Genomic DNA, 6,063 nt, shown 5'->3' on the forward strand with positions numbered 1-6,063 from the left:
ATAGCCTCCCTCAATGGTTCATCACCTACATCATCAAGATTCTCAAGTGCTCCTTGGGAGCCGTTAGATTCATCAAATTCCACATCATATGTTTCTTCAACCAAGCCGGTGGCATGATTAAATACTCTATATGCTTTGGACTTTGATGAGTAACCAACAAGAAAACCAATATCACAACGTTGTTGGAACTTCCCTAGGTGTTGTCGCTTCTTGTAGATGTAGCATTTGCAACCAAACACCCTAAAGAAGGAGACGTCCGGCTTCTTCCCATTGAGCAACTCATAAGGTGTCTTGCCAAGGAACTTTTGAAGGAATAGGCAGTTTGATGCATAGCATGCGGCGTTGATTGCTTCCGCCCATAGAGCTTCGGGGGTGTTGTACTCATCTAACATTGTCCTTGCAAGAGTGATCAAAGTCCGATTCTTCCTCTCAACTACACCATTTTGTTGAGTATAAGTTGCGGAGACTCCATGCTTGATCCCAACTTCATCACAATAAGCTTCAATGTTTGTGTTGTCAAATTCTTTTTCATTATCACTTCTTATCTTCTTGAGCTTCACTTCAAATTCATTTTGAGCTCTCTTGGCAAACTTCTTGAAGCAAGATGCAACTTTGGATTTGTCATGAAGGAAGAATACCCATGTATACCTTGAATAGTCATCAACAATCACAAGACAATAGAGGTTCCCTCCCAAACTCTTGTATGGTGTTGGTCTAAATAAATCCATGTGTAGGAGTTCTAGCACTCTTGTGGTTGACATGAAAGCTTTTATTAGATGGATATTTGCAACTTGCTTACTAGCTTGACATGCACTACAAAGCTTGTCCTTCTCAAACTTCACATCTTTCAACCCTCTCACCAAATCATTCTTCATTAGCTTCTTGAGTGAACTCATACCAACATGAGCAAGTCTTCTATGCCATAGCCACCCAAGTGTTGTTTTGGTGAATAGACAAGTCTTCAAGTTTGCATCTTCAGATGTGAAGTCCACTAGATATAAGTTGTTGTATCTAAATCCATTGAATATCACTTGATTGTCATCTACCTTAGATACAACAACCTCCTTCTCGGTGAACAAGCATTGGAAGCCAAGATCACACAATTGTCCAACGGATAGCAAGTTGAAACTCAATGAAGCAACATATAGCACATTAGAGATGGAATGATCATTTGATATTGCCACTTTGCCCAATCCTTTAATCTTGCCCTTTGAGTTATCTCCAAATGTTATTTTCTCTTATCCATCTACCTCTTCATCTAGTGAGGTGAACATACGAGGATCACTGGTCATATGTTGAGTGCAACCACTATCAATAACCCAATGACTTCCACCGGTCTTGTAGTTCACCTACACACAAGAGATTCAAGCTTTAGGAATCCAAACTTGTTGAGGGCCCTTCACCTTCTCAACAAGTGACTTAGCCACCCAAATCTTCTTAGGCCTATTCTTGTTAGGGGGTCCTAAGAACATGACTTTCATCTTTCCACTAGAATCCTTTCTAAGCATGTAGTGAGCATTGAAAGCAAAGGGTCTAGCATGCTTGGGCAAGGGTTGTGGTGGTGGAGTTTGGCACTCATGAGCAAGTGGCCTACTTGTCCACACTAAAAACATCTCTTTGGCTTTGGCTTTGGCTTTGATTGTTGTTGTTGAACTTGAGCCTTCTTCTTCTCTACACTTGCCACATATCCAATTCCACTTCTATCCATCTTCATGACGGTGTTCATGAGTAGCTCACTTTGGAGATGCTTGCCTCTTGCAAACTTGCTCAATCCCATCTTGAGATGCTCTTTCTCCATCTTGAGCTTCTTGTTCTCTTCCTTGATAATATCATTATTCTTCTCTTCCTTGAGCTTCTTGTTCTCTTCTTTGAGCTTCTCATTCTCAAGGATCAACTCTTCATCATGATTAATATTTTCTAGCACAATGGTGTTGTGGCTTTTCATCTCTTCAAGATCTTTCATGAGCTTTTCATTTGCATTCTTGAGCTTGACATATTCATCATAGTCATTGCACTCAACCACTTTCTTGCCTTTGCCACTAGATCCTTGCTCAATGCTCTCATCAATCAAATCATCATATGATGTAGCTATATCAATCTTAACAACATGGTTAGTAGCATCATGTGGCTCATTTGGTAAAAATTCTTGAGCAATAACAAGAGTATCATGATTGATCTTAAGAGTAGTGTATTCATCTTTTAGCTTGTTGTGGCTAGTGATGAGCTCATTGTGCAACCACTCAAGTTTATCATGTTTATCTTTAAGCTCTTTCTTAGAAGATTTGAGCTCCTTGAGTTTGGATGATATAGCATCATTTGTTTCTATAAGCTCAATATTAGCATTTTCCAATGTATCGCATTTAGCTAAGAGTGAATCATTTTTAGCATCAAGCTTTTGATTTTTAGCTCTACTCTTTCTAATGATCTTAGTGTATTTTCTTAGTATTTTGACAAGATCATCATAGGAAGGTGAATCATCATCATCGCTATCGCTATCATCATCACTAGCTTGCTCATCATCACTACTATCATCATTATTAGTTACCTTGCGTTCACCCTTGGCCATAAGGCATAGGTGTGTAGAGGATGATGGCGATGGTGGCGGTGAAGATGAAAGATCAATAGCAATGGCGGCCACCTTCTCATTGTCACTATCATCATCAGATGATCCACTAGATGAATCAATGTCCGTGAGCCAATCACCGATAATGTAGGCATTTCCACTCTTCTTCTTCTTGTGGAAGTCTCTCTTCTTGCCATATCTCTTCTTGTATGGCTTGTTCTTCTTCTTTTTATCTTCTTCTTCATTGCTTGAGTCATCTTTCTTGCCCTTGAACTTGTTCTTGAACTTGTCTTTCTTGGGCTTGGTGCATTGGTGTGCTAGATGACCAAGTTCACCACAATTGAAGCAATCCATTTCGGAGATTGGCTTTCTCCTAGAGCTTGTGAAGAACTTCTTCTTGCCATCAAACTTGATGCCACTCTTGTTTAGCTTCTTTAGCATTTTGGTGGCTTTCTTCACCATGAGAGCAAGATCTTCATCTTCATCTTCTTCATCACTTGAGCTCTCATGCTCAAGTCTTGCTTTGCCCTTATCTTGGCTAGCTTTGAATGCTATGTCCTTCTCTTTCTTCTTGGTAGAGGATGAGCTATCTTGTGGTATGATGTGCATGTACATCTCATGAGCATTGATCTTTCCCAAGATTTGTGTCAGTGTAGCGTTGGAAAGATCACCTTGGTGTAGCACGGTCACAATATGCCCATATTTGTCAATGGGGAGGACACTCAAGATCTTTCTCACAATGTCGGATGGTGACATTTGAGTAAGTCCAAGCCCATTGACTTCCTCTACAAGAACATTCAAACGTTAATACATCTCATTAGCACATTCTTTGGGAAGCATCTCAAATGAATTTAGCTTTTTAATCACAAGATGATAGCGTTCCTAACGCTCACTCTTGGTTCCCTCATGGAGCACACAAACATCCGACCATAGTGCATGGGCGTCTTTGTGGTTCCTTACGTGGTTGAACACATCTTTGCAAAGGCCTCTAAAGATGGTGTTTCGAGCCTTTGCATTCCACTTTTCATAATTAACCTCATCACCTTGTAAGTATGTAGCATCCTGAGGTTTTGGGAAGCCTTGTGAGGCGGCTCTAAGTATACCAACGTCTAGAGCTTCTAAGTACGCCTCCATGCGGATTTTCTAATATGGAAAGTCATCTCCCTCAAAGATAGGAGGAGGTCCATCCCCGTGAGACATCTTGCTCTAAGCGATTAAGCTTAAAAACATGAGCACGAGGCTCTGATACCAATTGAAAGGATCAAGATGCCCAAGAGGGGGGTGAATTGGGCTAATTCTAAATTCTCTTGCAATAATTAAAGCCTACGGTTAGCCCAATTAACCCCTTGTGCCTATAAAAGTGTTTCTAATAATCTAACGCACAAAGGACTTGCAACCTATGTTCCAAACTTACTCTAGCATGGCAATTCTATGAATGTAAGAACAAGTATTGAATTGCTCAAAGTAAATACTCAAAGTAAATGCTCAAAGTAACAGCTCAAAGTAAATGGAGAGAGAGGAACACGACGATGTTTTGCCGAGGTATCGGAGAGTCACCACTCCCCACTAGTCCTTGTTGGAGCACCCGCGCAAGGGTGTAGCTCCCCCTTAATCCGTGCAAGGATCAAGTGCTCTACGGGTTGATTCTTTGACACTTCGTCGTGGTGAATCACCCACAACCGCTCACAACTTGAGTTGGGTCACCCACAAGCACCACTGGGTGATCACCAAGCTCCCAATCACCACCAAGCCGTCTAGGTGATGGCGATCATCAAGAGTAACAAGCACGAACTCTCACTTGACCACGTGAAGCCTAATGAGAACGGTGGATGCACACTTTGCTACTCTTGATTCACTAATGAGGCTACTCTCTTGGATTCTCAAATCTCAATCACCTCACTAGGACCTTGCTCTTCTTGGCACTCACAAACGTGTTTCTCAGCTATTGGAATGAGCAAAAGTCACTCCACACACGAGTGGAGCTTCTATTTATAAGACAACCTAAAAAATGAACCGTTATGAGCCTCTGCGGGGTGACCGGACGCTCCGGTCAGTTCAACCCGCACACCAGTGTTTAAGTGTTGATCGGACACTGGCAGCGTCCGATCACCACTGACCGAACGCATCCGGTCGCATTAAACCCTCACTGGATGCTTACTGTACTCGACTGGACGCTGAACCCTCAGGGTCCGGTCAGTATTGACCGGACGCGTCTAGTCGCAGATTCCCTTCTCTGGAACCTTACTGGAGTCGACCGGACGCTGGTCCTCAGCATCCGGTCACTCGACCACTTAGCGTCCGGTCGCACCGAACGCAGTCTCCTTGATCAAATGAACTGACTGGACCCTACGGCCAGCATCCGGTCGCATCAGAGCCAGCGTCCAGTCAGCATTTGTCCCTCCATTCACTTCCAACTCTCAATCATATGTGAATGAAGTTAGCTCCATTGGATCTTAGGCATATGTAGGAGCTACCTAGTGCTAGTTTTAATAAGTGTGCACTACACCTAACTCACTAGACTCATCTAGGTCAAGCTACCCGTCCATACCCCCCTTAATAGTACGGCCAAAGGAAAAAACAAAGTCCTAAACTACTCTAAGTGTCTCTCCAACTCCAATTGACACTTAGAACTAGTCATCCTTAACCTTGTCGTCCATCCTTTGAAAACTAAAACAATTTCCATCGTAGGTGCATGACATCCATGATTGCCCAATCGATCTCCATTACTATGACCTAACTTAATTGCCTCTACAAAACACACGTTAGTCATAGTAATCTTGTATTGTCATTAATCATCGAAACCCAACTAGGGGCCTAGATGCTTTCAACAACCACCTAGTTCCTGCACAAGTGATTAAGAAAAATTATTAGTTTTTTTTCATCATATCATATGAAGTAGTGGTGATAACATATAAAGTTACTTACTTTTGCCCTTCGGGGCGAATCACTGGGCGTTGGTGAGGAAGCGGAACCTGTGGGAGGCTCATGGGACCTCGCAAGTAGACACTCGAAGAGGAGTCGGAGGAAGAGGAACCCGTGCTTGTCGCCTCCCACTCTTCGTCCTCGTGTGGCCCCTCCTCCTCGTCCGTCTGCCGAACTAGCTCCTCGTCTGACTTGTCCACGGGCGCCACCTCCTCCTCTAGCTCCTCCTCATGCGGCGTGGGAGGAGACATGCCATGTCATCTGTTTCATAGATTCCTCAGTCATGTATAGCCGTTGGGTCCTCGGTAGGAACGGAAGGTACCGTAGGATTTTCATGGGGATCGTAAGTTGCCTCTTCTGGCCATCTTCAGAGTCTACCTCCAGGTACCTGGAGGATTTACACTTTGGACAGAACTTTGCATGCTCGTGTTCTTTCCTAAATAGGACGCACCCCTTCGGACAAGCATGTATCTGCTCATACGGCATCTTAAGTGCACGAAGGAGTTTCTATGACTCGTACATGCTCTTTGGCAGAATGTGGCCCTCTAGAAGCAGGGTGCCAATCACGGAACATCTTA

Source organism: Miscanthus floridulus, unplaced genomic scaffold (genome assembly GCF_019320115.1).
Source record: "Miscanthus floridulus cultivar M001 unplaced genomic scaffold, ASM1932011v1 fs_428_2_3, whole genome shotgun sequence".
NCBI classification, from domain to species: domain Eukaryota; kingdom Viridiplantae; phylum Streptophyta; class Magnoliopsida; order Poales; family Poaceae; genus Miscanthus; species Miscanthus floridulus.